The sequence below is a fragment of the Syngnathus floridae genome, unplaced genomic scaffold (assembly GCF_059516105.1).
Source record: "Syngnathus floridae isolate MCC-2025c unplaced genomic scaffold, RoL_Sflo_1.0 HiC_scaffold_35, whole genome shotgun sequence".
NCBI lineage: Eukaryota > Metazoa > Chordata > Actinopteri > Syngnathiformes > Syngnathidae > Syngnathus > Syngnathus floridae.
Genome location: NW_028284064.1, coordinates 439,626 through 463,113, shown reverse-complemented (window position 1 = coordinate 463,113; position 23,488 = coordinate 439,626). Strand labels below are relative to the sequence as shown.

The 23,488-nt window shown below is 47.2% G+C and overlaps 1 long non-coding RNA gene across 1 annotated transcript; it reads left to right on the top strand.

The window, feature by feature from the left end:
- Positions 1-1,314: 1,314 nt before the first annotated feature.
- LOC148378586 (uncharacterized) lies at positions 1,315-22,866 on the top strand. Its single transcript, XR_015855774.1, has 4 exons — positions 1,315-1,762; positions 1,847-1,917; positions 2,054-2,158; positions 22,699-22,866. It is a non-coding gene; the product is annotated as an uncharacterized LOC148378586 (long non-coding RNA).
- The last annotated feature ends 622 nt before the right edge of the window (positions 22,867-23,488 follow it).

Genomic DNA, 23,488 nt, shown 5'->3' with positions numbered 1-23,488 from the left:
AAAGACAGAGCGGTTAGTGTTTTGGATGAAGCCCTGGGGCCGGCCACGTCCACCGCCTTCAGCTGCAGACTCAGGCTGCCGAGCAGCAGATCGCTGCCCTGAGGGATTCCCAAAGGGCGGGCCTAAACTACCCTGGAAGTGGGGTCAACGCCGCTACTAGCAATCCTCTTCATTGCGTAAGCCACCTCATCACACACTTGCAGTACGCATGACTTAGTTCGTTGCTGGAGGAAGGTAGCACAAAAACAGTTTTGAACTTTGAACGAGTGCTTGTGTGTGTGTGTTGCGGGGCGTTTTCAGTCTCAGGAGGATCGGGACACGCGACGGTTTCATCTGAAAATCGCTGAGCTCAGCGCAGTCATCAGGAAACTGGAGGATCGAAACGCCCTGCTTTCTGAAGAGCGCAATGAACTGGTAATTTATTGACGGCACGCTTGAAGGTTTGCGCTACGTTTGATGCGCGCCATCCAGCGAGGCACCCATTGCGCTTGCTTATTAGTTGAGCGGCGCGGCGAGTCGGTTGCCTGGTAGATGTCTTTTATTGGGAGCCAAAGCCACGATTCCGTTCAAACCGATGCAAAAGGAATGGATACGTTCTGGCCCGCGTGTTGTGCGTCTTTCACATCCCGCACTTCATGCTTGCAGCTAAAGCGACTGAGAGAAACAGAAAGCCAGTTTCTGCCACTCCTGCACAAAAACAAACGCCTGAGCAGGAAGAATGAAGAACTCTCGCTGGTGCTGTGTCGCCTTGAAAACAAAGTGCGCTTTGTCACCCAGGAGAACGAGGAGATGGCAAGCTTGGTAAGTCGACGCGGACAACGGCGGCGTGCCAACAGAGTCCACTGCATTTGTGTTCCACAGAGAAGGCCTAGTTCGCTCAATGACCTGGACCGCGGTTGCGGCCAGCAGGACGGTGAAATGGAGTTCCTTCAAGTTGTGGAGCAGCGGCACATCATCGACGACTTGTCCAAGGTCTTCAGGCAGGCGACTCGGTGCACGTACGGCAGCGCCGCGCTCGCTCGCTGTCGCCAGGAAACCTTTTCCGTCCAAAGCTTGGCCGGCGGCCGCCATCCAAAAAATTGGCCCCTTAAATTCCGACCTTTCAAGCAGGAGCATTGTGCGCACGCGTTTGAACACGCTTTAGACTTGTTTTGCCGTTTTCAGCAGCTCAAAGCTCCCGTTTTGTCAGCGCCTTTGCCACTCGCTGTGCGCTGAAAACGACGGACTTGCCCGGCTGCTCAGCCCGTCAACCATGAGCCGCGAGCGCGACGTCATTGTCCGTAGGCAGCTAGTGGCAAAATGCACCCTGTTAGAGTTGCGCTCGCTCCAACTTATTTTGCAAGAACCACACGGGAGACAAGTAAGTTCTTTTGGACACCTGCAGGTGGAGAGTCCATCCGTTGTACGAATGAAGTCTGACTCTCGGCTCCTGCACGAGCATTTTAATTAAGAGAAACAGGGTGGGTGTAAGAGTGGATTGAATAGAGGAAGCCCTTGACCTCTAGTCAAAACATAGCAAGGGGTGTTTTACGACTTTGTGTAGGAAGGGATAAGCGATAGGGATAAATAAGGGAAAAATAATATTATTTATTACAGGTCGCAGTCAAAGTCAAAGCAACACAATGATACGATAAAGATAATCTGGAAAACCCTGACACACCCTGTAGTTGTCACTTTTGGAAAAGACGAGCGTCCCTCCAATCATCGCCGGTGACGTGTTTTTCAGGCTCTGGAGACAGGAGCTCATGTCAGAAATGTCATTGTGAGTCGCGTTTGTTTCTGCGCCGGAGCCGTTCGTTCCCTTTGCATCCAAAGAATCTCAAAGGCGGATTATTTGTGTCGACAGGAGAGAGATTTGCTGCTACGATACCGACGTCGAGAATCTCTGAGGAGGAACAAAGCGTGAGGTCCTGCAAGGTGAGTCTGTTTGTTTGCGGCTGCTTGGTGTTGCGCAAGATGAAATGGCCTTTTTCTCGCTATCGTTCCTCTCGTCGATTCATCGTGAGGTGTCGCTTCAGTTTGTTCAGAGAGATGTTTGCTTCCGCGCCCGCAGGTCATCGAAACATTTTACGGCTACGACGAAGACGTGTTGGTGGACTCGGACGGATCGTCCTTGTCTTTTCACACCGACAGAACCCCCGACACGGAACCCGAAGAGGTAGCCCGCCATTTCTGCCAGCGTATTGGCACCAAACATTCCTCTTCAGCCTGGAATCGGACTCGTCTTTGCGTCGCGGGTGCTTTGTCGCCGGTCTGACTGATTCTGGTACTAGTGCTGTGTTGCATTGGTGTGTGCATTGTCAAACGCACCTCTTGCATTAAGGTGCCCCCGGCTTCCCGGTAACGGGTTTGTTTTAGCCGGGTTCGGAGATTCGTCCGTAATCTAACCACCCGAGTTAAATTAACTCCACCGGAATCAATCTAATTTCTGTACGACGCCAATCCCTCTCAAGTCACCCGAAGCTCGAGCCGAGTAACTCAATTCGAGGCAAGACTTCGAAGTGACCGCATCGTATTGATGGCTCCCCGCTAGTGTTTGAAGTTCTTATTTTGTTACGGATATTTTTTAGATGTCTTTGTTAAGACCTCAGGGATTCGTTTGTTTAGCGCACCCAAGCACTAGTTTTTGCCGAAGTAAATGTTGATATGGGTCCGTTCCACTTGGTCGCTCATGCAGCGAGCCGACCAACTTTTTCATTCGAAAGAGAATCGAATTAATAAAAGTGTGACAATAATATCATTTAAGAAGAAAATTAATGCACTTTATATGATTAATTCTAACTTCCTATACGTAGATCTAGCACTTGACCTTCGGAGTTCTTCACCCCACTTAATTGCTTCAAAAAGAATAGCAACTTTCTTAAACCGAATAAAAATGTCGTGCTCTATTTAGATTTGCCCAATAATTAATTTGGAAGGCAAGTCTACTTTTTGATCGTGTCCCATTTAGCTTTTGACGCGGCCCGACAAAAAGGGGAACTGGGCCGCGCCCGACGGACAGTTGAAATACTTTTATCCTCCGCCAACTTCACTGATTTGTTTCAATCGTCGTCGTTATGTTATTTAGAGGAAGTAATTTCTCAACCGAATTCACTTTTAATGAAATCAACTCTTCCGTTAAATATTTACAAACGTTTTTTAATTCTCTAACTTGCTCAGAGTTACTTTTTACGCGGCCCGTCAAAAAGGGGAAGCGGGCCTGAGCCTTTCAAATAGTTAAATAACTTTCCACTCTACACAACCCAATAATCTGATTTAAACACTTCCTTTAATTTATTCAGATGAAATAACTTTCGAACGGATCGCAATTCACTCGTGGCTCAAATAACTACGGAAGTTATTTAAGTCTCTAACTTGTTCAAAGTTCCTTTTTACGCGGCCCGTCAAAAAAGGGGAAGCGGGCCTGAGCCTTCGGTTGCATATTCAGTACAAATCCGCGCACAACGAAGTAAGTAATATACAAAACACATTTATTGAAAAAAAAAAAAAACATGGAATAGAATTACAAATCTCAATTACTCCAGAAACTGAACAATTTCACTCACTGATACCCGTGTTAATAAAATCATTCAATCCCAGAACAATTCGATTGCAAAACACAGTTCATAAAAAAGGGAAGAGGTAAATACCAGCTACGTGCTATTTTTGGTGGAAGCAAAGTCGAGTGATCAGTTCGATCTTGCTTCTAAAATCCGAATTAGGGAAACAGGCTGGCCACGAGGGAACCGGCGGCCCGATGACTATTCCCCCCTCTCGCTTAAACACATAAAATATAAAAATCCCTCTCACCTATCTCTCTTTATAAAGTTGTCCAGTCCAATTTTTGGGAGTAAATCCAAGTTAATTTCAGTCCAGTGATCCTGCGTCTCACACAAAGATCTTCGGGACTTTGGAAAAAAATCTTGAAACTCCTCCGGGCCTCTTCACGTATAAGCGCTCTTTTGGGGGAAAGAGCCCTGAGCTGTTTCTGCCGGATCTTTTATAGACCGCTCGGTCCCCCCCCTCCCCTTTCTTTTCTCCTGTACTTTCCCTATAGGGTAAGACTGCCCAGTTTTCCCACGCCTATAGAAGGGACTGGCCAGCTTTCTCACGCCTATAGAGGGACTGGCCAGCTTTCTCACGCCTATAGAGGGAACTGGCCAGTTTCCCCACGCTTGGTTATCTGTGGCCTTCAGCAGCTGTTTCCGCCCTGACCACGCAGTACTTTCCACCAAATGCACAGCTAGTGGCAAAACCTTTCACTTCCCCTTTCCTTCTCTTTCTCCTACATAAAAATAACTTTTTAAAGTTACGCTTCAATTTACTCTAAAATAAAAATCCAAACCCTTGACCTACTTTTCTAAACAATTTATGTCACGCCACTATTCTCATAGTGACGGGTCTCTTAATCGAATTGACAAATAATATTGCTTAAAGCGGTTACAGTATACATTTTTAGCCAAGCAAAAGAATCAAAAATAAAAATCACATTTGTGCTTCTCCAAACAATTTATGTCACGCCACTATTCTCATAGTGACGGGTCTCTTGATCGAATTGACAAATAATATTGCTTAAAGCGGTTACAGAATACATTTTTAGCCAAGCAAAAGAATCAAAATAAAAATCACATTTGTGCTTCTCCAAACAATTTATGTCACGCCACTATTCTCATAGTGACGGGTCTCTTGATCGAATTGACAAATAATATTGCTTAAAGCGGTTACAGAATACATTTTTAGCCAAGCACAAGAATCAAAAATAAAAATCACATTTGTGCTTCTATGCGTGACTCACCCTCTGACACCGTGCTACTCTTTTTATTTCTATTTTACCATGTTTAGCTTATTGGCTCCTCTTTTGGTCTCACGTTTTGGTCTGGCGCCATCTTTTGGACAAATTTGGAATTTCAGCTCTGCCAATTTATTCCTGTGAACAATCCATATTCTACCATTTGCACCATCTCTGCCCCCATGTTACATGACATCCTCCCCTTGGATTGAAAACAGGTATAAACTATCCCTGATTCCCAAGAGCTACTCAGCCATGTCGTCGTCATTTGAGATATTCACAACCTCAGCGGTCGTTGAAGTAGGGCAGGCCGCTGCCATGTCTCCCTGTCGGGCGATCTCTGCGAGGGCGTTGATCAGGCGCGACAACCGACCAGCAGCGTTGTCGTCGTCAGCGTGGTTCTCCTCGGCGAGAGCTCCCAGCTCCGGTGGTGTCGATCCCTCTGTGGCCACACTCTCGACATCTGCCTCTCCATTCTCAGCCTCGCTCCCGCGTCCTCCGTCTCGAGCCTCATCGTCGTCCTCAGACTCAGACGGAGCTGCATCCACATCCAGCGGGCTTATCAGCCGTACGGGGCTGATGGGTGAGTCGAGGGGAGGATTATTATTGTAGCCAGGCCCTCCATACGTACGGCTGCCGTCTGGATCCCGACGCCCCTCGCAACCCTCACATGGCTCTCTGCACCGGACGTAAGACCCATCCTGGGTCCAATGTCCAACACACCGTCCTCCTCCCCGATGCGCAGGCCGGACAAGCCCCACAGGGGCCTCGTTGGGCATCTCCATAGGTCGGTGTAATCCATATCCTGCGTTTGGGTGCGTGTAAAAGTCAGCCGGGAGAAAGCGATGAGGAGCGCTCACTGTCAAACAGCGCCCACATTGCCAATGTGAAGTGACGCATCGGGTGCCGTTCTGTTGACGCCAGGTCATGTGAATCAAAGGCCAGATAGTGCCGTAGGTTCTTCCTGCTCCATGCATGAGAACCGTACGTGCCATCAGGGGCCCTGTGGTTGTCTCGAGCAGAGTCGCGGTGGTCATCAAATCTGCACATCCTTCCCAGCCGAGATGGTCCAAGCTGGACTGCTCTCCCTCTTTTACATACAGACCGTCAGGGACCAGCCAAGCCAAACTAAAGCCGGTCTGATAACAACAGCTTCCCATATAAGATCTCCCGATCACCCAGGCCAATTTCATATTGGTCATTCCGCATAGGATGCATTTAGGTGCATCCGCAATACGGTGTATAGTCTGTAACACATGGAAGCACAAATTTTAACATTTTTCAGGTTACACTTCAAACAATCACCCCTCTGCCAGCCCCTCTTCTATACAATAGAGGGGCTTCTCTGCGGCTGCCCTCCCGCCTCTCGGGGCGGGAGGGGAAAAAAAACAGAGTATGTAAAAAACCAGGTTATCATTGCCAATTGGTCCACCACTTCGGTCCAAAGTAACACAGACAATGACCCCCATACTATGCACCAGAGTACGAGTTTGGCCGTACGCCATCTCCACGCGACAGAGGTGCGGGCATGCTGGTCAAGTCTGGCTACCATCTTTATAACATACATGGCCATTCCTATCACTAATATTGCTTCTAATATGACAACCCCGAAAACAACATAATAAACAAAAATTGACACCACTTCCAAAACACTCCACAAAATAAGCAATACAATTTCGGCAATACCTCTGGGTGTATTAGGGTCAACATACATTCGGCCATGCATGTAGACTACAAAAAGACCCAAACCCATCGTGTGTCTTGTGTATAAAAATCTCAAAATCAAAACCTTAAATATTGATATGACCAAAATCACGGGGCGAGTGAGTTGTTGCAAATCCCAAGACCCAGAACAGCAGTAGGCTGTCCATATACTAAATAAAACCCAATATTGAACTTCGTTACTCACTCTCATCGCTCCTGGCCTCCCTCTTGGATTTAAAAACCCACTTGAGCTGTTTGTTGCCATTATTAGTTCCCTTTTTTGTTTTTCTCTTTTGTCTCTTGAAGTTCCGGTCTCTGAGCTGTCAGGCTCAAATGCCCTACTGCCGCCCGACTTCTCCTTTTAATAAGACGTTCCGACCACCCCTCTTGTGGGCTGTCATTTGCCTAACTAAAGACGCCCCACTCTCGCGGGGGTCGAATAAAATCTTCTTAATACTTCCTTTTATGGCAATGCACAGAGTCGCTGCTATTCCTATCAATGCAAACCCTACTAGCACCCACGCCCAGATTGGCCCCAGTACTACCTCCAAGGCACCGGCGACCACATCACCAAAGGCCTCAACCGCGGCACTTGTTACTGACTGCAGCGCCGCCCCTATTTTCTCATACCAAGTGCAATCATGAATGTTTTCTCCATGGCCACATTTTATCCAATGCTCTGAAGGGGAGAAACATGTTCCGTTATTGAAAATTCTATTGGGGCCAATCCAATCAAAACCCATAAACTGCCGCCCCTCACACAGACTCTTTCGGAACGCACGCCCTTCAGCAATCTGTATCAGCGCAGGCAGCCGATAGGGGATAGACACTGGCTCGCTTAAATTTAGCAACCCTTCATTTTGTACCCAGGTATTACAAGGCGCCCGGTTTCTAGCGGGCTGACGCCTCCACCTGTTTTGTGGCGAGACGTACTCCCACAAAGCTCCTTCTACACTCCTGTATCCTTCATCTTGATATTTATCTAAACAATATTCTTTCCAATTAGGCAGTGTAACACATTGTTCACGAGCTAAGGTAATCAAACATTTTGTTTTCTCAGTGTTACAAGTCATCGCCCAGGGCCGAGGATTCACATAAATATATGGGGAGTACATTCCTGCGGGCTTGATATCAGTCTCTTTTGAATATACCGTTGACATAAATTGGTATTGAACCCAGTAATTTGTTGTTACATTTAAACAGGGTATAACCCATTGCTTCATTTCATACCCATTAAATCCCCACCATGTCTTGGCGGGGTCTCGAACTTTTATTTCAGACCATGCCTGTAAAATTCCTTTCACTGTTTTGTTTGCTAAGAGACTGGCACAGTTGTGAACCCACCTGGTGCCCAAGACGGATCGCTTGATCTCATCCAGGTCACATCTTGGCGACTTCCCAACTGTCCAATCCCTCCCATGCAATCCAGCATAAATTTTCCCCACTACACATTGGTCAATTCTGTCAAATTCTCCCGGAGTTACCGTCAACAAATCGGCAGGAGTGGGTAACCGTTGAACCCATAAGTGCCTTGCTGACGGGTATAACCGGTGTCTGCCCTGGTAACTGCTGGGCACAGCCATCCGTGTTTCTACCTGCCATAACCATGGAAATGAACTATTTAGCCAAAATTCAAAATCTACTGGTTCCTTATTTGGGTTGAACTTCCTCCCTCCCCTTGTTGACACTGCGACAGGGGACTTCATTTTTTGGAATTTAAAGGCCCACATTATCACATGATAATTATTCTCACAAAATTGTCCCACGTTAAAGTAACACGCATTTAACCTACTAAAAACTCTCTGACAGTCCCAAAATACTGACTTCTGGCTGTCGGACAAACTTCTCGGCACCCGGTTAAGGCGACGCTTACTTGAATAATCCTGAGTTTTTTCGCAAACCAAATCTAAACAACTCCAGCACGGCTCCCATCCGGGATAAGTGCCATGGCACGTGGAGTTTTTCATTGGGGCCGGGAATGAAAATTCATCCGGCCTCTTTCCACTCTTTTCCCAATACCCTCCTTTTGATTCGGGCAACGGGACACACGAGGCATTGCTATACCATTCCGCATGCTCTTTGCCCATTTTCAAAATCCAATTTCTTTTAACAATTTTCTCTTCACGTTTGTTCTTGCAAATCAAGCTTATTGTTAGGTTAGCAAAGTTTTCTGGCGCTTTGAAGTACCTCATATCACAAGCACTGATGTTACTTCTTATTTGCCCTGTCCAATTCACGTGACCCAAATGTTCGGGAAAGTGAGTTACTTCACTCACTATTTCCCTTTTTGTCTTAAACCGTCTTTCCTCCTCGTCTCCTGCGCGCGGAATTGCTCCTGGTTCCAGTGGCAAGGCGATCATCTTCTCTCGTCGTCGCAGCACCGATGTCCAATATTGTCTGGTAGCGATGTCTGGTGCTATGGATGTATTCCATTTCACGGTGACGCTTCCAAAGTCCACTGCCCAACAGGTTTGATTGAAGAGCTTCGTTCCATCGTACTCGACATTAATCATCTCCATCGGGTCATAGCGGGCTGCGCTCTTCCAAAATGTGAAGCTGAGTAGGATGCTTGTTAAAATGACTGAAAGTATTATAGCTGTCAGCCAATCTGTCACCAGGGTCTTCTTCCATGATATCGCCGGCTGAGGAAAAATAGATGGTCTCCATCCAATTGTGCTCCAATCCATTGGAGGGTTGTCGGGTAGATTCGGTGGTTCGTCGCAAAAAGGCGAAGCGCTGGGAATCTCATACCCGCTGTCTGCAAATAAAGTTGCTCCTCGACTTTCAAAGTTCGGCTCTGGATTTCTGCTCACGGGAACTGTATTCGCGTAAATTGGCTCCAGAGCTATCCATCCCTGGTTTGCATAAATCTCTTGCTCTTCCTCCACAAAAAACGGATTCCTCCAGTTCTTTCCATCGTTGTCTGTGGAAGCCCCGGTCCCGGGGCTCAGCCCAACCGCTGGTCCCGCTAGGTCGCCACCAGCGGGATCATCCGTGTAGCCTGGGAGGGTCATTGGTGACCCCCCACTCTCCAGGCTCATTGTTCTCCTTCTCTTTGCTCCGCGCGGGAAGTTCATGGTTGGTCACTCCTCAGGGCTGAATGAAGATCTGGTTCTTCTCTTCTGGCTTTATAGGAGATCTTCCAGCCCCTCCTCCTTCCCTGACTCCTCCCTTGTGCCAAAGAAACCGTCCTCCTCTTTGGCTGGGCCCTTCTTCCGGCGGTCTCCTGGTTTTCTTTCTGTTAGTAGTTATGTACAGTCCATTAACAATACATTGTTATAGTACTTCTATATACACCTGTATACATACACCGCTATATGCACACTCATTTTTATATACACATATGTACACCTTCTTCTCTTTTTTTTTTTTTTTCTCTCAGTCGTTCTCCCCCTTGGAATCTGGCCGGCTCCACAGCCTAGTCAGTTCCTCTACTGCGGCCCGACCCCTTTTTTTCTTTTGGGGTTCTGTTTTAGTGGACCACACTGCATAATAGGAGGCCTTTTGAGCCAACGTTCCCAGCGGCCTATTGGATGCAGACGGTCCTGGTTCCTCGGGCCTGGTGTCTACCGCATCATTCGACATGTTGTTCTCTTGGCTACCGACTTGTTTCCTGGTTTCGGCGGCTTTGCGCTTCATTTCTGCCAGCACTGGACATGTCTTAAGGGTGCGGTGACGCTCCGGACCCCATCTGGTGTTTCCTTTTCCATCACATCCAGGCGTGGGACACACCTCGAGGCTTCCCGCATACACCGGGCAAGATCTAAATGAGCGGTGGTGAGTTGCCCCTGGTCGGGCGCTACCGCTCCCGTCGCAACCAGGAGTAGGGCAATTTGCCGGATACAACTTCGTCCAATCAAAGGGGGTCCAGTCCAGTAGAATCTTCCCGGGTCGGTCACTTACGCCACCGCCCTCTGCCTTTGGACATGCTACTAGGTTTTCCCCCGGGACTTCTGTTTCCGGGGGGACAGAGGTGATTTGACTCTCCACTTGGACTCCTGCTTCTGGCAGGAGTGAAGTGGTTTGACTTTCCACTTGGATTCCCGGTTCTGGCGGGAGAGAAGTTGGTTGAATTTCCACTTGGACTCCCGGTTCCTGGCAGGAGAGAAGTGGTTTGACTTTCCACTTCAGTGCTGCCTTTTTCAACGTTATTCTCCTCCCTCAACACTGACTGGAGCATGTTCCCTACAGCTGGACTTTTCTGTGCCAAGCCCTGGCCGGGATCTTCTTCCCATTCTTTTGCTTCTGACCGGTCAAGGTCATCCGTCTGTTTGGCCTTTCCTCGAGGTTCCATCGCTGCTACTGTGTCTGGCTCTTCCCTTGTTTGTATTTGTTCACTAGGAATATCCCGTACTTGGGGCCCGATGTTTCCCATGACTGCAAGCTGGCCAAGCCTTTTGGCCTCCAATTTGATTCCCAGGGAATATATTCCTTCGTAGGGAATGATTGCCATTTTCACTGTAATCCCTACCAGTGCTGCTTCACCCTCATTCACTATAAGGACTGATCCGACTTTATTCCCAGGGGCAAAACAGTACATTCCTTTTTTCGTCACATACTGGAAGTCTTTGTTACTCGTGTCCAAAACACTTCGATAGCAGTACATGTTGCTCACGGTCGGGCTTGTTTCCGCAGGGGCTGCCTCCACTTTGACCAATGGTGCGTCCTTGCACGCCACCAACTGGGCTATAGCCCGAGCCCAAGTCATGGGCCTCCAAGGTCCTTCTAGCAGGTCTCCCAGGGCGGCTTTCCCCCCTGCCGAAAGGACCGACGCACGAGCAAACAAGGCCATTTCGTTGGCCTTTCCTGTACAACTGTTGGGGGCAGGCTGGCCGTCTGGCCCTGGCCACGGCCAACAATGGCCCAAGGCTGCATAAAGGTTCTTCATAGCCTGATTATTATCATACGCCGGCCAAGATGCTCCTCCCAACACTGGATAGAGGGTCGCCAGGGGGGTCATTGCCCTGGTGATTTGCCATCCCTCTGCTTCTCCGACTTTCAATAATTTTCCTCTTGTCATGCGATCTAAACACATGAGGCAATATTTCAGCTCATCGCCGTCCCACACACACGTGCACGAGCTAATTTGTCGAGCCCGTACATCCGTAGTTGGTCCGATCTCCCACTGTGAAAAAAACACCATTCGTGCCAAGATGGTAATTCGACACTGGTGGCATACCATGGCATCTAATACTTTGACTGGAAGCTTGTCCTCATTCCTCTGGGCAAATTCCAGCTCTCTTACTTCGGTGGTCAGTACAGGTGGCATCATGAAGCCTACTCCTGACCACATAGTAGGCAACAAGTTGGGTGTCAAACAAATGACACAAGCTTCGTCGACCCATGTCCAGTGAAAATGTTCTGGTCCACCGGGTGTGCAACCCCGCTTGGCCAATCTCACCAGATTTAGGGCCCTTCCGGTCTGGATCCCATTTGGTGTTCTTCTTACGATGACCGCACCCTTGTGTGCGGCCATGCGCACGAAGGCCGGGATTGTTCTGTAGTCCGTTGCCATATGTTTTCTTTGTATTACTTCTTGGCTTGAATTGGGTCAGCCGATAACGGCTTCAGCTGTTCAACTCCTTGGATACCTTTCTTCCTCAAACGTACTGTGTTTTTATCCAACACTTCACTGACGATGTCCGAGCAGTCGTACTTGGCCTTCACCGCTGTTTTGCTGTTCAGGTCCCTCGACTTGATCCACACCTTCTGTCCAACACTGAACTGGCACTTCTCTTTATTCTGGGACGAGCCGTCTTGGGTTCTGCCCACTTCCTGGGACACAAAGAGTCGTTGATTGAGTTCTTCGGACGGGGAGGGCCGGCTGCTCCTACTCCTCCCGTTCAGGTCTGCAACCAAATCAAGTAGTTTAGTACTCCACTCTTTCCCGTTTGCATTTTTTCCCAACCAGGTTTTGACTAGACCTATACTTCTTTCAGCCACCCCGTTTGCTTGTGGCGTGTAAGGGGGCGAATAGACTCTGACTATTCCCCACCTACGACACCACTCGTCCACCTGGGCGTTTTTGAAATGAGTTCCATTGTCTGTTCTCAACTCTCTTGGGATTCCTAGCCACATGCACCCGTCTTCTAGTGTCTTGATCACACTGTTTGCATTGGCTTTTCTTACTGCTTTCAGCCCGACGTGTCCTGACATCGAGTCAACCAGCACAACAAGGTATTTCTCACCCTTTGCGCCACTTATTCCCATGGGGCCAGCTACGTCCATACAAACCGAGCCCCACGGCACAGTACTCCTGATCGTCAATCCGTCCGTGCGTCGTCCTCTTCGCCCTGCGTTGTATTTGTTGCACGGATTACAATCCCGCAGAACCGCACGAATCATTCGGTCAGGGACCCAGAGTTCCAGCTTCTCTAACTCTTTCCGCGTAGGCAGTGGACCCGCGTGGCCTAGTGCTTCATGCACTGCCGACACGACTTGCCTCACGCTCTTGTCTGGGACCACTTTTCCGCGAGGGGTCTTGTCCCATTTTTCTGCTCCTACAACTATTATTCTTCTTTCCTGGACGTATCGATCAACTTCGTTATTCCCTCTCCAATGAGCTCCTTCTTTTACATGAGATTTCTGGTGAACCACATCCAGACTCAAATTTAGCCGTAACTCGGCTATTTTTTTCCACACTTCATAGTGGGCCACTAGTTTTCCTTTCGCACCCTCAAAGCCATTCTCTTCCCAAATGGCTAGATCGAATTTGAGAGCTTGCGCGCAATAATGACTGTCAGTTATAAGTCTTACGCGTCCAGCGTGATTTTTTTCCGCTTCTAACAGTCCTTCCAGCACTGCCGTGGCCTCTCCTGCTTGCGCGCTGCCGGGTGTCTTTCCTTTGCGGCGGCAACGCTCCACTCCATTTTGCTTCAGAATAAAACCCCAGTGGGCATTCTGCTCTCCTTCCTTTTTTGACCCATCGGTGTAAAGAGTCCATTCATAGGGCTTCTCTTCATCCATACTCTTTTTGAGTATCGGCTTCTTTGTGGAGGTTGTAGTTGGTCCAATTTCCAAGTCGGGGTCTAGTAGGATGTCCTCCCATCTGCCCCATCGAATGTTGGTCGCTTTAGTGCTCTCGATTGTAGTCTTTCTTAGAAAACGATGCACGTTACTTCCCGTCTGGACTTTGATACCTTGTCCTTGGGCCAGGTCTTTTAAATTACTCCAGTACCTTGCCAACACTGCAAGTTCTTTCTCCTCCTGGGGGAATTTTTTCTCGACGCTGGACAGGGTGTAGGTCCACAAGGCCACCAAACCGGCACCTTCGTTGCTGACCGACACCATTGCATCATTTTCTTCGCACTGCACCTTTGCGACCAGTCTTACTGTCAAACTTCGTGGCTCCAGCCGCACGGCTTCTCGGACGGCCTGTTTCAAATTATTCAAGTTCTGATTGTCACTGTCTGACCACTGCCACTTTGTTGGTTTTTGGCCCTCCGGAGTTTTCTTCAAGCGGCTGTACAGTGGCCTTGCATGCTTCTGATAGTGAGGAACATGATCCCGCACATAATTGCACAGTCCAAGTATTCGCTGCAACTCTGTTTCTGATCTCGGGGGCGAGATCTGTTCGATTTTCTGTCGAAATCCTTCTGAGATTCCTAGGTTTTCAGTCACTTGAAATCCCAAGTAATCCACTTGGAATCGGGCTAGTTGGCATTTCTTGAGATTCAGCTTGAGGCCGGCAGCGGAGACTCGTTCCACCACTTTCTGCAGCAAGTCCAAATGTTCCTCCTCTTCGTCATTTGAAACAAACACATCATCGATGTACACCGTAACATCCAAACCACTCAGAACTTGTAAAACCGCTGATTGAAATACATTTGGGGAGTTTTTGTATCCTTGTGGCAATCTTTGCCACACGTATGATTTCCCTTTGTGCGTGAATGCTGTTTTTCCTTGTGATGTTTTGGCCAGTCGTAGTGAAAAGAACCCGTTTGCTAAATCAATGCATGATTTGTATTTCTTCACTCTTAAAGTCTTTAGGGATGCCTGGGGATTTATGAGGCTCGCTCGATTAGCCACCGTCCGGCGGTTAAGAGCTTTAAAGTTTATAACTGGCCTCCATCCTCCCCCTGACGCCTCTGGTTTTTTCACTGCCTGAATTGGGCTGTTGGTCACTGGATTTGATTCTTCCCGAATGATGCCAAGCTGTAGGAGTTCCTTTACGATTGTTTCCATTTCAGCCACTGCTTCGGGATTCAAGGGATATTGTCTCACCGGTGGATGTACTCCTCCTTCAATTGTGTGGATGTATTTTGATCCAAGGTCACCACAGTCGTTCTTGAAATGCGCCACAGCTGCCTTCTCCAATATAGCGGTCAATTTCTGCTTCCCATCTGGAGACAGGTCGCTGTTTTGGACCAATTGGACCCGGACGGAATCCACATCCACAGGTTTGTACCACTCATTCAGTGGCATGGTTTTAGTTGGACCCACTCGGACTGTTTTTGCTTTGATGTTTTCCAACCTTGCTTTTACTGGCTGACGCTGATGTGCTGGTTTTTTCAGATCTTCGGCGTCTCTCAATGTCAGCAAATTGTGGGGCCCTTTCACCCAAACGATTCTTTTCCAGACTCCAATCGGCATGTTGGTCACTGATCCATCTGCCATCATAACAGTTAGGTGTCCTATCACTTTCAAGGCTTTGCGGGTCATCGACACCTCGGCTCCGGTATCTACTAAATATGGAGCTCCATCAATATCAGTGTAGAGATTGTCTCCCTCTCTGTACACGCCTGACAGGGTGACCCGCGCCTCGTTTTCACTTATTTTCTGGGCCCAGCAGGGGCCGCAGCCTTGCGAGCCTCTGCCAGGGCCTTCCTTTCTTCTGGTGACATTTTGTCATACACATCTTTTGCCACATAACCAGTTGAGTTCACTTTACCATAAAGTGGTTTGGGATTATTTTGGGTGTTCTGTCTCTGATTATCATTAAATTTTTGCCCCTTCCCATAAGTTGGCCGTGGTGGTGGTTTCCGACCTGCTTGTGTATCCTCTGTGCGAGTGCGAGTGCTGCCCGATGGATTCGGCTTTTGTCTCTCCATGTAGTGTTTTGTTACTCTGTCCCATTTCTTTATGGATTCTTCGATTCGTGCCAGAGTTGCCTCCGCACCCAGCTTCACAAAAGTGGTGTCCTTGTCCTCGGTTACTGCTCTCAATACTCGCACGTATCTGTTTGGGCTTATCACTTGCTTCAACTTATGCCACACATTCAGCAAGGTGAGACCCTGTTTTAATGCTTCTTTAGCTCTGGTTATATGTGCATCTTCGTCGTCTTCTTCATCATCCACCCACCTCTGGTAGGCTTCCTGGGCTGTCTCATCCCTTCCAATGGGCTCGGCTGTAATATATTGTAGCCACAACTTCTTTGACAACTCTCCGCCCGGACCGTCTTTAATTACTGGCCAGGTTGCCAATAAATATTCTTTGACGCTTTCCTTTTGGTACTTTACGCGCACCATTCCTTTCAGAGTTTTAAAGGCTCGTGTCTCTCTTTCCAGGTCATTTCCAGGCATCCCTGTATTTTCCAAATAAGTCACTCCCAGTTGCGTGGTGCTCGGCTGAGCTTGTTGGGTGAAGTTTCCAATTGTGTTGGTTTGTGTGGACATTGCGGGATTAACAGTGTGTGTGTCCAAATCTTCACACGCTCTCAGTTCTGCTTGAGCGGCATCATACACACCCTGCTTCATCCTCCGCAACAATACGTCATACATTACGGTCACAAAGCCTTCCCTAAAATTTTTTGTCAAATCTGTGTAACTTACTAGAGTGTGGTAGGCTGGTGTGTTTAACACATTCATTGCCTCCCTGTAAGTTAGTTTCACCGGGACGTCTAAATTTCTTTCTATTTTTTCCCACCAGGCCGGCGGGAAAGGGTATTCTTTCTGTTTGACTTCTGGGATGTAGGTTTTCCTTCCATCCTTGGTTTCCACCCATCCTAATTGAACTTCCCTTGCCAGCCTTTCCGAAGCCTGGAAAATGCTTAGCACTGGCTGTTGCTTTTTGGCTCCTTTCCGGGTTGCTCCTAGCACAACTCTCGGTGGGGGGTCATTAGGATCAGGAGGGCCCACTGCCGACATCACCGAAGCCTGATCTTCCTCTTCGGCCGCCTCCCTGCCTTCTCCCTCTCCATCATTATCACCCTCTTCCTCGTTGGATGTATGAGCATGTTCAGTGGCCCCAACTTCGGTGTTCCTCGATCCTATTTGTTGACGTGGGCCCTGAACCGTGGAGGGTCTATTTTTGGGAGTAGACGTCAGGCGTGCTCGGTAAGAGGTACCAGCCACTTTTCGGTTTGATTTTAAAACCACTCTCTTCTCTCTGGCCATTCTTCTCCCTCTTTCCTGAGGTGGTTTCTCTGGAGCCGGGACCTCGGTTGGTGCCGGATCCGGCCCCCCTGGTCTAGTTATCTCTGGGTTGATTTTGTTGGCCACGGTCTCGTCCTCATCCCCTGCCGTTGGGGATGGTGTCCTTGACCGTACGGTCCTTACTTGCAATACTGGGGTAAAACTTGAGGCTGCCCCTTTTTCCTCTTCGGTTCGAATTACTCTGACCGATGGATGGGGCAGGACTGTCACCTTCTGTTGTGTTTGCTGTTCCATTTTCTGCTCTTTCCGAGCCACCAGTAGAGCTTGGTCATATGTGGCTTCCAGAGCTACTAATTCCCTCTCTCTTCTTTGAGAGGCTGATATTGCCAACACAAACTCCAGCCCTTCCACCGCTGTGATCGGGGTGGCTATCTGCAGCTTATAAGCCCCTGCAATTGCTGTTTCTGCAATTTTCCATGACATCCGTCCAGATCTGACGCCATTCACTTCCGTAACTATTCTTCTGGCTCCCCTCTCGATGGCAGCATCCACCGCTTTCTCCAGAATTTTTGTCATCATCTTCAGGTAGTCCTGCTGGTCAAGGTCTGCACTCCACTTCTGCACGACGGCATGTATTATCATGTGGTATTTTGATCTTCCCCCACTTGTGAAGATGAAGGTAAGATCCTCCGGGTCATGTTCCATTTGTCGTCTTGCATCTTGTAGGTCCTCAATATATTTTTCACCGGCCATCAACCTCAGCCGTGAATCAAAGGTCTGGTTCCAGGCACGGAATTTGTCGTTGGTGAAAACAATGAGGGCGTCTCCTGTCAGTGACCAAATATCTCCGACAAACTGGCACATTAGCACTCCGTTGCCCACAATCACTTTCTTGGTTGATTCTTCCGGCAAAGACGGTAGGGGGTCTTTTCTAATAAGGGGATTGAGCTTCGGTGCAAAGGCGCCTCCGCGCCTGGTGTCCTTGGCCTCCCATACCTCCTCTGTGTCTCTGCTCGTGCCCAGCCCTTCTTCGTTAGGCACTTCCTCTTCTTCTTCACTGGAGAATACCGGTTGATTCGTCTTTTTCTCCAAAATACTTCTCATCCTCGCCAGGTGCTGCATGCACTCGTAATAGCGAGGCACTGCCTGCACTTCTCCAGGTAATGGAGTTGCAAGCTCGCTCTGGATGCCAGATTCGTTGGTCAGCATTTTCACTATTGAGTCCAGATCTGTGCTTGTGCTTATTATTTTTATCATATTACATTCCTCCACCATTTTTGCCCCCCATTCACACCAGTCAGGTGCTTCTCTTCGAGTGTAGCCCCTTTCAGGGTGGGCTGACACTATTATTGAGAGTCCATCTTCTCCTGGCTGCTCGGCAAAAAATCTTCCATCTTTCTCGATGGCTTCTTTCATCCGCGTCGAGAGGCATTCCACCTCTATTGACGGGTTAGATCCCACTATGTATTCAGTCCATTTCTGAGGCCACTTCTCCAAGCCTCCTCCATACAATATTACACATGCTGGTTCTTCATGTCGTCTCAAAGGGTCCGGATTAGACCCCTCCTTTCTGGTTCCTTCCATAGGATTACCAGGTTCGAGGTCCAGTCCTCTTCCACTGCTAGCCATCTTTTCAATGAATAGCAGTTTTTCCAGTTGTAGGGTCGAGCTGTCTCCTTTCGAAGCCTTTCCGTGCGCACTCGGAACAGGGTCGATTCAGCTCTTAGTTACTCAGCGGCGCCCTTTGCGTCGCCTCTACTCAGAACACCAATATGAGAACTCTTGCCTCACTTATTGATGCTCTCAACGGTGGGATGCACGTTTTTTCCTTTTTCTTTTTTTTTTTTTCCCACCAGGTTCTTTTACTGACAGGAAATCCTAACAAGGGTATACTCAAAAGCAAATTGTAATTCAAACGTTATTGTAGCGAACAGGAACTGACGACTAATCATCAGTCCTAAACCATTCAGCCCTACAATTCTTGGGAACCTGTAAGTCACAGAGGGTCGCCAACAGTTAAGAATCATAAACCATACAAGCCTTAGAAGAATCGTCTTGGCCGTTTACTATCCCTGGTGAGCTTCAATTGTAGTCTTCAACAAGCGGAAAAAGGGAAAGGGCGGAAAGAGGGAAAATCCATCTGTGAGTTCAGCGGGCAGAAGTCCGTAATCCTTTGATGCGTCCGGGAACAAAAAAATTTTTGTAATCCACAATGTGTCTCGGAACAAAAAATTTGTAATCCACAAAAGGAATTCAGCAACAAAAATCTTGTAATCCACAGTGTGTCCAGGAACAAAAAAAAAAAATTTTGTAATCCACAAAAGGAGTTCAGCAACAAAAATCTTGTAATCCACAGTGTGTCCAGGAAAAAAAAAAAAATTTTGTAATCCACAATGTGTCTTGGAACAAAAAATTTGTAATCCACAGAAGGAATTCAGCAACAAAAATCTTGTAATCCACAGTGTGTCCAGGAACAAAAAAAAAAAAAAAAAATTTTTGTAATCCACAATGTGTCTTGGAACAAAAAATTTGTAATCCACAAAAGGAATTCAGCAACAAAAATCTTGTAAGGGTGAAATTAGTATATATTATACAATGAAATTAAGAAGGAAAAAGGGAAAGAGAAGAGGGGAGAAAAGCCTTCTTTTCTTTTCTTTTTTATCTTTCGAAATAAAAAGCCCTCTCTTCTGTCGGTCTCCTAATTGTCTGACTCCTCCTCGGCTTTGGTTTTGGCATGAAATCTAAAACATTCGCAGGCTCCTCGTCAACTGGTTCATCTTCTGTATTTATACCCAATATCCGTGCCCATGTACCGGCCCCTCTTTCTTTTGCAAGTTCTGCCGCATACTCTGCGTATACTACAAACATTACTTTCAGCACCCCATACAAGTACAAGCTGTGGAGGAACTCCTCCTTACTCATGCCTAAAGTAATGTGCTGAGGGGCTACGGTCACCGTTTACTATGACACAATACAGTTCTAATCCTCCCGTGCTATCAAGGTTCTTTTCTAGGAAACTCTATTCCTTAAAGAGACTGTACTTATGTCACTCAAGGCCGTTCTGACATTTATTTGTATCAGTGAGTGGAATTAAAACAGCTTCTGGGAAGAAAAAACTGGAAAACTCCACACAGGTTCGTTTTGGAGCTGTGAGCAAAACAAAAAAAAAAATGTTCTTCTATTTTCTTATTTTTATTTTTTCTAAACTTTTAATCACAACCCCCCTCCTACTCGTTGGGCGCCAAAATGTCAAACGCACCTCTTGCATTAAGGTGCCCCCGGCTTCCCGGTAACGGGTTTGTTTTAGCCGGGTTCGGAGATTCGTCCGTAATCTAACCACCCGAGTTAAATTAACTCCACCGGAATCAATCTAATTTCTGTACGACGCCAATCCCTCTCAAGTCACCCGAAGCTCGAGCCGAGTAACTCAATTCGAGGCAAGACTTCGAAGTGACCGCATCGTATTGATGGCTCCCCGCTAGTGTTTGAAGTTCTTATTTTGTTACGGATATTTTTTAGATGTCTTTGTTAAGACCTCAGGGATTCGTTTGTTTAGCGCACCCAAGCACTAGTTTTTGCCGAAGTAAATGTTGATATGGGTCCGTTCCACTTGGTCGCTCATGCAGCGAGCCGACCAACTTTTTCATTCGAAAGAGAATCGAATTAATAAAAGTGTGACAATAATATCATTTAAGAAGAAAATTAATGCACTTTATATGATTAATTCTAACTTCCTATACGTAGATCTAGCACTTGACCTTCGGAGTTCTTCACCCCACTTAATTGCTTCAAAAAGAATAGCAACTTTCTTAAACCGAATAAAAATGTCGTGCTCTATTTAGATTTGCCCAATAATTAATTTGGAAGGCAAGTCTACTTTTTGATCGTGTCCCATTTAGCTTTTGACGCGGCCCGACAAAAAGGGGAACTGGGCCGCGCCCGACGGACAGTTGAAATACTTTTATCCTCCGCCAACTTCACTGATTTGTTTCAATCGTCGTCGTTATGTTATTTAGAGGAAGTAATTTCTCAACCGAATTCACTTTTAATGAAATCAACTCTTCCGTTAAATATTTACAAACGTTTTTTAATTCTCTAACTTGCTCAGAGTTACTTTTTACGCGGCCCGTCAAAAAGGGGAAGCGGGCCTGAGCCTTTCAAATAGTTAAATAACTTTCCACTCTACACAACCCAATAATCTCATTTAAACACTTCCTTTAATTTATTCAGACGAAATAACTTTCGAACGGATCGCAATTCACTCGTGGCTCAAATAACTACGGAAGTTATTTAAGTCTCTAACTTGTTCAAAGTTCCTTTTTACGCGGCCCGTCAAAAAAGGGGAAGCGGGCCTGAGCCTTCGGTTGCATATTCAGTACAAATCCGCGCACAACGAAGTAAGTAATATACAAAACACATTTATTGAAAAAAAAAAAAAACATGGAATAGAATTACAAATCTCAATTACTCCAGAAACTGAACAATTTCACTCACTGATACCCGTGTTAATAAAATCATTCAATCCCAGAACAATTCGATTGCAAAACACAGTTCATAAAAAAGGGAAGAGGTAAATACCAGCTACGTGCTATTTTTGGTGGAAGCAAAGTCGAGTGATCAGTTCGATCTTGCTTCTAAAATCCGAATTAGGGAAACAGGCTGGCCACGAGGGAACCGGCGGCCCGATGACTATTCCCCCCTCTCGCTTAAATACATAAAATATAAAAATCCCTCTCACCTATCTCTCTTTATAAAGTTGTCCAGTCCAATTTTTGGGAGTAAATCCAAGTTAATTTCAGTCCAGTGATCCTGCGTCTCACACAAAGATCTTCGGGACTTTGGAAAAAAATCTTGAAACTCCTCCGGGCCTCTTCACGTATAAGCGCTCTTTTGGGGGAAAGAGCCCTGAGCTGTTTCTGCCGGATCTTTTATAGACCGCTCGGTCCCCCCCCTCCCCTTTCTTTTCTCCTGTACTTTCCCTATAGGGTAAGACTGCCCAGTTTTCCCACGCCTATAGAAGGGACTGGCCAGCTTTCTCACGCCTATAGAGGGACTGGCCAGCTTTCTCACGCCTATAGAGGGAACTGGCCAGTTTCCCCACGCTTGGTTATCTGTGGCCTTCAGCAGCTGTTTCCGCCCTGACCACGCAGTACTTTCCACCAAATGCACAGCTAGTGGCAAAACCTTTCACTTCCCCTTTCCTTCTCTTTCTCCTACATAAAAATAACTTTTTAAAGTTACGCTTCAATTTACTCTAAAATAAAAATCCAAACCCTTGACCTACTTTTCTAAACAATTTATGTCACGCCACTATTCTCATAGTGACGGGTCTCTTAATCGAATTGACAAATAATATTGCTTAAAGCGGTTACAGTATACATTTTTAGCCAAGCAAAAGAATCAAAAATAAAAATCACATTTGTGCTTCTCCAAACAATTTATGTCACGCCACTATTCTCATAGTGACGGGTCTCTTGATCGAATTGACAAATAATATTGCTTAAAGCGGTTACAGAATACATTTTTAGCCAAGCAAAAGAATCAAAATAAAAATCACATTTGTGCTTCTCCAAACAATTTATGTCACGCCACTATTCTCATAGTGACGGGTCTCTTGATCGAATTGACAAATAATATTGCTTAAAGCGGTTACAGAATACATTTTTAGCCAAGCACAAGAATCAAAAATAAAAATCACATTTGTGCTTCTATGCGTGACTCACCCTCTGACACCGTGCTACTCTTTTTATTTCTATTTTACCATGTTTAGCTTATTGGCTCCTCTTTTGGTCTCACGTTTTGGTCTGGCGCCATCTTTTGGACAAATTTGGAATTTCAGCTCTGCCAATTTATTCCTGTGAACAATCCATATTCTACCATTTGCACCATCTCTGCCCCCATGTTACATGACAGCATGAAGAGGCGGAGCTTCGCTACCGCCAGCTGACGCAAGAATATCAAGCGCTGCAACGAGCCTACGCTCTGCTAGCCCAGACCAGCGAAAGGGGACTACGACGCCGAGAAGGAGATCAAGGTGGCGCCCCTTCCCGCAACCCCCGGCCGGGTCGCAGCCTCCCCGTTCTCACCCAGCCTCGGGTGTTCTCTGGTCTGAAAGGAGGAGGAGGAGCCTCCCTCCTCCTCCTTTCAGACCAGAGAAAAGCTGATGGTAGAAATGGGTCACTATCAAAGCAGAGTAGCAGATCTGGAGTCAGCGCTGAAGCAACAAGGACAGGTAAGCTCATCAATGAGCACACCTTTTTCTCAGACAAAATAGCTACATTCTTCAGTCACTCATCCGTCTGGCATTACTGGACCAACCCCCCCCCCCCCCCCCCCGAACGTGGCTGGGAAAATGCGGAGAAAAGCAAATGTCATTTTCCAGTCAACCAAAGAATTTGTGGATGAAAATGACACAACATTCCAAAGCTGTCCACGCGTTTGTCTCTTCTAGAATGTCAAGTGGGTGGAGGAGAAGCAGCTGCTGCGTCAGAGCAATCAGCAGTTGGCCGAAAAGGTGACGGAAAGAAAGGCGCTGGGCGGAGTCGCTTGGCGTCACACCTGTCGGGAAGCCCCGCAGATGAGGTCTGACTGTCTTTTCAGGTCAGGCGGATGGAGGCGGAAGAAGCGCGTCTGAAAGAGCACATCCAGGATATCCGAGACCAAAACGAACTGCTTGAGTTCCGCATCCTGGAGCTGGAGGTGG